This window comes from Trachymyrmex septentrionalis, unplaced genomic scaffold (genome assembly GCF_001594115.1).
Source record: "Trachymyrmex septentrionalis isolate Tsep2-gDNA-1 unplaced genomic scaffold, Tsep1.0 scaffold53, whole genome shotgun sequence".
NCBI classification, from domain to species: domain Eukaryota; kingdom Metazoa; phylum Arthropoda; class Insecta; order Hymenoptera; family Formicidae; genus Trachymyrmex; species Trachymyrmex septentrionalis.
Window position 1 is genome coordinate 2,595,202 of NW_017305705.1, and position 9,834 is coordinate 2,605,035.

A 9,834-nucleotide genomic window follows, 5' to 3' on the forward strand; every position below is an offset into this window, starting at 1 on the left:
AAAAAAAATTTATATGAACATATGAACAAATCCAGTACTCAGAGATATAACTCAAAATGTTTGCAGGACCAGTTGCATGATTCCCTGATCCCACGATCTAAATCCTCTTACAGATTTTTAATCTCTGGAGACATTTGAAGTTCTTACAAAAATCGCCAATGAAAATACGCTACGCCAACACATCTTCGATGTGCTTGTGACACCATTTATAATTGCCTCGGGATCTTTGAAAGAGTGCGACAGTCCATCACGGAAAAAATGGTTACGATTGCCAAAAGTCACCAATTAATATATTTTTTGGTTGTAAGAACTATATACAATTGATTGGCATATCTTAACGATTATGACTGTAAAGATATGTCCATTTTATAATTATCACAACCTGCAAATGTATTAATGGGCGAAAATTATCATTATTTCCAGTTCTGGCAACCGTAACATTTTTACTGTGATGATCCGATGTTCAAGCGTGTATTGAATTAAATGGGGGATACTTTAAATATGTTTGATGACATTTGTTATAATTAAAAATTGAAAAGAAATAAATATTAAATAATAATAAATATTACTTTTTTCCCTATTAATAAACGTTATTAATAAGTGAGTTTGAAGACATATGCTTTTAAACTTTTTTCACATTTTAATATGGAGAGTTTAATTCCGGAAGTTTGTTACCTTATTTTACACTCTGTATGTATGTAACTAAAATAATCCCTGTATATACATACATAGTGCTCCATTTTAAATGACGACCTTAAATATCTTTTGAACAGAATTTTATACGTTCTACAATAAGCCATTCATTGATTGGACGCCTCAGCTAATGCCGGCGATATTGTAAGTTTCAAGCCGTTATAATTCGAAAAGTACTTAATGAAAAAGAATTTTGAAAAGCTCTCGAGGTAAACCTCGAGAATAATGTAATGAAAAATGGGAGATTCCATTTAAAAAATTCAAAGTGACCTTGCTCTGACCTTAACAACGCCATTCAAAATCAAACAAAAGGTATCTTCTTATGTGTCCCCCTTAAAGTCATAAAACTTTTATCTGAAACATTTTTTTCTAAGGCACATTCTACAATAAGCCATTAGTAATAAATTAGAAATTAAAAGCTAGAAATTGATCAATTATAGTCAATTATTTTTCTCGCATGTCAAACAGAAAAAAGAATAAATACAAAAAATTCCTTTGGGTATTATTTCACTTGTACGTTTTTGTACCGTACAACAAAAATGTGCAGGACAGAGAGATTTTTGGATCTCTCTATCCTACAGTCAATAGACTTAAAAAAACTTGTCGTACGACAAAAACGCAGCCAAGAAATAACGGCTTTAGTGGTCTTTCTTTTATTATCAATTTGTCGACTTCGTAGTTTTTTATTAAAACATTTTTTATTAAAATTTATTCAAATCATAAGCAATGTGAACTATTGCAAATATAAGATTTGCCAAGAATTATTTAGCTTTTCTAGAATAATCAAAATAGCCAAAATTTCAGATATATGAAAGAATAGAAAAAAAAAATTAATAGCAGATAATGATATGGAAATCGTTTAAAGATTCTAATGAACTGAATCTCTGCGAAATAAGTTTGCGAAACGAATGTTGATGATTCAGAGCGACGCGACGATCGTACGATAATTCGTCAGAGAGACGAGAAATATCGGATGGTAAAAGCGTAATTGAGTTTGTTCGTTCGACGATTTTACTTTTTCTGCGGTGCGTCGACGGAAACTTGTTTTCCGATTAATCAACGTGTCACGGTGTATCTTTCCGCGGTTACCTTACGTCCTCATGCCTTCGAGTTACGTGGCCGCCAACTTTATTCCATTAATATCGTCCGCGGCTGTTGACGCGCGGCTTTTTAGCACGCCGAAACTTCGCGCAAAATAATTATTCTCGCGTTGCTTTAACACATTGCAAAACATCTCGGCTCAGTGTTCTGATTTAAAAAACCTATTAAAAGCCGCTACACGATAACAATATTCTCCCCTCTGCTTCTTTTATTATAAATATCATTTGTTAAAATTAGCGCGAACTACAAAAATTCTTAAACGTTACAAAAATATTTATGATCGCATAATAATTAGAAGAAATAATTTTGTGTTTTACTAAGTTTATGTATCTAACAATTTTTTTAAATAAAGGAACATGGTAATCAAAGCTCGAACATGAAGGAATATTCAGAATTGCGTTGCCAGACGCCAAAGCGCCTTAACATCCGGCAACATTCCTTACGTTTCTGAAACGCAGTTTGTCGTGTTGCTTAAATTAGGAGCCGTTTGACTGAGATTCCGTAAATATGTTTATATATTTTGTTACGCTTAATGCAAATTACTTTCTGCAAGCTAGTTAGTTTAGCACGCGTAACTCTCTTCTTTTGCTATTGATTACAGGACGCAATCTACATTTTATTTTGCGATAGTGACGATGATGAAGAAATTGAAATTGCTGTAAAGCGCCAACGAACCAAGTCTATAATTTATGAAGAAATAATGAACAAATTAAATCGAGCGTCATAACTTATAATATGATCGACAAAAAATGCAAGGCATTATTTAAAATCGTTGTTAAATTATTTCTGGCTGTTCTATATCCTTATTAAAATCGTATATCAAGGTAGGAATAAAAATTCCCAGTAAAGGTAGAAGATACGAGATAAGATTCGTTATTAAAGTACCGAGTATAAAGTGAATCATGCAGATTGCGAACCTAGTGGACTTAGCGACCCTTGCGCTCTGCAACATGCATTTGATGCTGTAATCGTGGAAACAATTCAAAGAAATAACGACTTCGCGAAGAATAGCTTGGCCAAAATGAAATCATCTTCGATATTGTTGAGGAAAACAGGATGATTACGTCGGTCCCCAACATGGCTGCCGAGGCCGGAAGCGTATTATTAAGCGAGTTTGCGGATTAAATATTGAGAGCTGGGCTAGAGATTTGACGAGCCACAATTTAATCCTTCTCATAATGTCGTATTCTATTAACGGTACACGAGAGTCGATGTGCAAACCGGGATGAATTTTCTGCGCGCGATTTACCTGAGAATATGAAATATGCATTTTTGATTCTCTCTCTCTTCCTTTCTTTCTCCATGATTAAAATATCGAATCGTCTTACTGCTTCCCCACGGACAAAATGATTTTCCGAGTACCGAGAGAGTTTTGACTGAGCTTAAATCTTCAGCACAGCTTGATATATACTATATACGTAATTTTTTTGCATAAGTATATAATTTTATTACTACAAAAAATTTAATTATTTTTTTACGAAACGTTTGAACATAGTTTGTACTTCCGTCCAAGTAAAAGGGATATCATTTTTCGCGTCACTCTTATTTGAATTCTAAAAAGATTTAAGTCATACGTAGCGGAAAAGCTTGCGCATGTAAGTTGCGCATTAAATTCTTTGTGAAAAAAAAATGGTTGAAAATGTATCTTGGAAAGGAGGAGACGGACGCTTTTAGATCTTTGAAACGTTGCCGTGAAATTTCTGTGCTCCGAATTAAATCCTCGGCTGAAAATTAAAGCTTTTGCCGGGCTTCCTGAGGTTGTGCTTTAATATCGCAAAACATCGCGCGAAATAGCTAGTTCACGTCGTCGGTCCGGTTAAAGGGACTATTGCACACGCGAATGTACAAAAGTTCCTTAATTAAACGAGATCACTGTCGCGGCAAGTCATTATCGCGATATTAGTGAAAAATTCGAGGACTCTAACTTGCGTTACGCGCAAAGCACCGGCGAAGAGTATTATATCGTTATACCGGATTTAATGCGAGGCGCTCGTTATCAGTCGCATATTTTGAGAGGTTTCCCAGGCTGCAATTTTGTATCGTATTAAGCCTAGAAGAGCAACCACTATAAACGATACCTCGTAAGGTTTGCATTAAAATTTAGAATCGATATTCTGGTAAATTTGATGTACGGATATCAGCTTTGATAAATTATTAAAATCAAAATAAATATATGAGTTAAGATAAACCTTTATATTCTTTAATTAACCAACGAATTACAGCCGCAAAGAAGAATGACGTACTAATTAATTGTCGCTGAAGAAAAATCGTGGTACATCACAATAAAACGCGAAGTATGGGGAAGAATAAACTGTCGCTATAAAAATTGTACCACGCGACGAACTCACCCTGTTACTTTTCGTCCTATGAAAAGGATGGATAAGAGAGAGAACGAATCGCACCACTATTTGTTATCGGACGCATCGATTACGAAGGCTGAGCATGATAAAATATGGGTCGCGAGCCGAAGACTGCGAACGAGGGTGGGAATATAAGATTCATACGAGCTACCGTCATTGATCCTTATGCGTCGTTATAATTCATCGAGAGCCATTCGGGGCATTCCCGCTCTGAGATATTACCGCGGGTAAAAACTGCGGGAAAAAAGTAGGCATAATAGTAATGACGTGCGAAAGTATAAGTATTTATTGTTGTCCTGGAATAAGCCTTGTAAAATCAAGGGAACAAGAAGAACGAGAATGAAGAAAATATGTAAAAATTTAAGAAAGGATATAACAATAATAATACTGTTAATCTTTGCCTCGTGTAATTGGGTAAATTAATATAAATATCGATAAAGTATGTATTATATGCAAAAGTATTATATCAAGGCGTTTATTTTTAGTGAAGTTTATATTTTTTAGCAAATCGGCGTGTGTTCTGTTACATCAGTGAAATCTTAAATCATTCAACAGATTGAAGGACTCTCCCTGTACGAAATAAATAACAATAAATAAAGGGCAAAGCAAGAGTCAAACACATTTCTTTAAAAAAGTCACACGATTAAGAGAATAAATTATAAATGGAGGAAAGTAAAATTGAAAAAAATATATAATAAAATAAAATCTTGAATCTTAAACAAATTTTCGAAACAATTAATAAAAGATGATGAGATAGCAGGTACATAGATAAAGGGAGACGCGCGAAAGGAATTCTGACCAGGGCGATTACGGAGACAGACAGAATCGTCTTTTTTTTTTTTGTCTCGGAGAGGGACAAGGGATGCAGTAGGGTTGAATCCGGTTGGCCCGGGCCAAGACAATTCAATAAGCTCGGTGGAGTGTGGATTTTTCTGATTAGTCGGCGAAGTTGAACGGGTGGCCGTGCGTGATCGTCCTGCCGAAACGTCGGCGGCCGCCGCAGAAAGAGCCGCGCTTACTTTAAAAGTTCAAACGCGCGCCTCGAGCCGCTCGGCTATTCGTGTCATGCCCCGAGAAGTGCACTCAACGCCTCCAACCCGGAGGGCCGAGTTTCATTCGGTGTCGAAGCGCCGCTTCGTGAGCCGCTTGCAAGTCTTCGAGATTCCATCGAGCGCCCTATCGAACGATTTAATTGTGACATCATTGCCTCTCATTTGAAATCACAGTGTAATCGTGAAATCGATACAATTAATTACGAGGAAAGTGTTAAAGATAGTTAATGGAATTTTTATTCCACGTATAAAAATATTTTATGTACTTTAAATTCTGAATTCGTGTAATCGTAGTAATATTATTACGTATAATTATTAAAGAGGATATTCTGCCACTAATTCATGGAGCTAGCTTTTATGATTCAGTATTCCGAAATATGAAGAACTGAATTCTTCAACGAGCAATCAGAGTGTCCTTGCGAACGTGTCTCGAGATGGTAAGGTATATCGAAGAATCGAAGGATAGCTAGAGAGTGGAGTAAGCTTGGAGAGTTAGGCGGCGGCTCGGCTCCAAGAAACTGGGAAAGCTGACGTTTCGCTTACGTGCGGAAACTGGCAAGCGCGTGGATATATTCTCTCGTCTAGATAGATTTATCGAGAGCGAGCATCGAGAGCTCCCATTGAAAACGACGAAAATTGGACGGACGTATGCAAAAAAAAAAAGGGAGGGTGAGAGGAACGGAAACTATCGCGATGCGCGCGACGTGCATCTCAAGTTTGCATTTTACCCTCACCCTCGTAAAGTACCGCAGTGGGCCGGTTTTTTCGGACGCGCGCAAGATAATCTCGAAAGAGAAAACGCGTTCCGTGACTCAATCCGGAGACTCATCCATCCGTTGACTTTGATAGACGAACGCGGCGCGGGCGATCCTTCCCGTAGGAGTTCCGAAAGGCTGGTTCGGGAACATCCCTGAAAATCGCGAAGGTGATCCGACGTTAGGTCTGCGACATTTTGACGAAACACTGACATTTACAATTAATCGCTCATCCTAACATAGAAGAGAATCAACTTTTGAAAAATTTAATTTACCTAAACTGTAAAACAGATTGTGAGCGACACTTTATAAATATTATCACGCGTATTTATTTATAATGTCTTAAGATAGTAATACGGCCTTCTGATTGGATTCGCAACTTCTTAAGACTGTACTTAAGACGGTCTTGAATATAAGATCTGATTATGAATATCGGCCGCATAGAAAACCCATTTCGACATACGCGATATGCAGAATCAGAATGTATATAAATTTACACAAAAAATATGTATTTCAGTGCTACATCTGTTTCGACCGAATATATGTCTTTCTTATTTAAAAAAAAAACTCTTGTTGTGCAAAAGATTGTTAATACTTAAACTTCACTTAGCTACGAATCGCTCCTAAGAATCCACACACACACACACACACACACACACACACACACACACACAAGTTCTGGAAAACTTTTTAATAATTTTATCCAAATAAGGAGAATTATAACTTCGTAAGACTTTTCATATACTTGAATATATGTACGTCCAGCTTGGAGGATCTAGTAAATGACCATTCGAACGAAGGACGAGGGACAGGAAGAGAGACTTGTTCACGGAATGAAACATGTCGATATCGAAATTTGGTTAACTACCGGTGTTCGCAGCCGCAACGACGGACGGTGGCCACTGACAAGACAGGAACGCTGACAATTAATGGGACGTGGGACTTAATTAGTACAATCTCAACGGCGTCCACCTGCCCGCGTCCTTTCTCGTTGTACCCCTAAATACCGCCTGTTACGAGACATTCTCGTGGGAATAAGGTAATGTTCTCTCGGAAACCCGACTAAACGTGGCTCTAACGAAGCCTACATACTGAAACCTAGATTGTTGAAACCTTTCATCGAAGATCTAATGTCTTAATTAGAGATTTGCTTTTATTTGGAAAAGTGCTACATTTATTATATGATAAATAGAATATTCCAATCGGTATCTTCTTCGTCTATTGTTTTTTCGGCTTATTCGGAAAAAAATTGGTGAAAAATTTCGTACATTAAAATCATGAAAGTAGACAATGACTTACAGTAAAAATTAAACCTTTTTTTCTTTTTGTCTCTTCTATTTTAGACTTTATTTTAGACTTAAACTAAAAAAAATTTCAACGGCATAATATATAATCAGAGTTTTTTTTAATGATAACATTATTAAAGGCGCGAATATACCTTAGTATTTTTGAAGAAAAATGCAATAATATTTCTCTTTCGCGATTTGAAAAATGAAAATTAAAGAGAACGAGGGCATTATTAATCCCTTCGTCTCCTCTCTTTCTCTTTCTCTCTTTCTCTCCGCGCTAGCCACTAATTGAACCAGCTTGATAAGGTGTCGCGCACTGGAGTCTTCCTGCAGTCCGGCCGTATCGCGTGAACGCGTAACGGTCGCTATTCCAATCGTCATAAATTGTCACGGTAAACGTGACGATCGTACCGAACAGCCAATACCCTGCGCAATTCTGTCATTCGACCCTCGTAGCCGCTACTGGGTGCTGCGTAGCCAACGGGTTCCTTCTCCCGGGACTTTTGACCATCGATTCATCTCTGCCGCGCTGCGTTATCGATCTACCGAAAACGTGCCAAGGTTGCATCCGAGCTATCCGTGATTATTGCGAAACGTCGCATAATCCGCTCTCTAAATCCTCTCTACTGCTTCCCAATCCTCGACACAACTTGATGACGTCTTTGGGATGACTGGTGCGCGTTCCAAGTTCCACTCCCAAGGTAAATTCAAAGATTGATCTTTCCTCTAACAATTATATAGAAATGAAAGGTAACTTTCTAATTCTTGAAAATTTACCTGAAGCAATTCCCCAGATTTCTAATTGACTTTAAATTAGGATATTTAGATAAGAAGGAAACTATATGTGAAAAAAATTTTTTTTTCTTTTGGCGAATCTCTTTTAGCGAATTCAGTACATTCGTTAAAATGCGTTATTACTCGACGGTGATTAGCGTAATCAGGCTACTCGTGTAACACGTACGGCAAATAGACAAAATGCGACGGGCGATGCCAATTAGCAGGTGCCGACGCTAATGCAAATGGCGGCATTAGCCGATAATACCAGGAATAATATTATTATTTCACGGCAATAATATCAGCGTAATTCATTCGGCTTAATCAAGAGCATTACTGCCACGAGAAGCGCAAATCTATTTTACCGTCGATAAATTCGTGCGCATCTATGGAAACGTAATGTACTACCCAATGAACCCCGAATCAAATCGCGGCATTGTTCGCCAAAATTCGTGAGACCGAACGTTGCACAAAGTGCACACAGAATAATCGACAAATGATGTAAGAAGATTATCGAAAATTATCGGAAATACATCTATGTAACAACGCTCTCTTTCTCTAAAATATATATATAAATACATCACATCAGAAAAATGAAACAGTGTAGAATTTAATAATACTTACAATATATACATATATAATAATTAAAGCATTTGATAAATAATAAGAAATAATTCTTCAAATATTTAATAACAACAGCCATAATAATAATAGTCTCATTATTACGAGGCAAATTGTAACTTGCACATTCACCTATAATCGCGTTATTTACACGGTGCGCTTGCGACGATCAGAATACGCTCGTCCTCATTACGTAAACCATAGTCGATCTCACCGTAATCACTGACGTCACTGGGGCCGACTATCGTTACGACCAACACTGAATCTTTTTTCCGGACACCAGAACTAAATACCGCGCGCAGAATCGATCCTGCTACGCAACGTGAGGTTACACCTGCAGCCGAATACGTCACCGATCGTCGTGCAACCGGGCACCGGTCGGCGGCCCGCGCACCGGAAATAGACTCTGTAACCGGAGAACTTATTTCTGGAAACATGGCTGCGGTTGTGCTTGGGTCCTATTTCGGGCTCGAAAACAGCATCCAGCCGCACGCGTCTTCTTCCTCGCTCGCTCACCCATTTTTCTTCCGTGTCTCGCCTTCCTCGCTGCTGCGATCAAAAATCGAACGATTGGAAATCTGTGGAAATAAATGAAAGTCTGAAGTTAGCGACTGATTGCTAATGTAAAAGATAATTTCGCAAAAAGATAAGCCACTATAGCTAGTAATAACTGATTGTCTACTATAATTATCAACTAGAATAATATGAGAGAGGAAAGATACGAAGAGATACGAGTCCTCTGTCGTCGCGCTGAGAATGACGAAGAACTTGTGAGGGGATAATAAAAGTGGTGACCACATGGTAGCGGCACCAAAGCCATAAATAGAGGCCGCGGAAGACCATATGTACGTGGAATGACGCCTGGGCCATATCGGCGTCGGTTACGCGAAAGCAATCTATTTCTGGCGGCTGGCTGCTCCCAAGATTTGCATCGCAGAAGACGCGAGACCGCAAATTTTATCTTTACACCATTTGTTACCGACTCTTTTACGCGGCACTATTATCCCGCTCCGTCGTTATCCTTTCGGTCTTATTCTTATCCTTGCCTTTTCGTTCGTCACAAGTCCCCCGTTTTCGTCATCGACGATAAATCTGGAAATCTCTCGACTCTTCAGTAAAGACTACTATCGCCTCCCGACGATTCACCAGGACGCAGCTCCATACTTCTTTACATTCCATACGTCACATT

General features: G+C 38.1%; 1 protein-coding gene and 1 pseudogene across 1 annotated transcript in view; one reads left to right on the forward strand and one right to left on the reverse strand.

Annotated features, from left to right (window-relative positions):
• The window catches only part of LOC108751992 (E3 ubiquitin-protein ligase MIB1), a 433,491-nt gene that overhangs the window by 398,476 nt on the left and 25,181 nt on the right, over window positions 1–9,834 (forward strand). The gene's annotated exons all lie outside the window — the stretch shown is intronic.
• LOC108751994 lies at window positions 8,775–9,816 on the reverse strand (annotated as a pseudogene).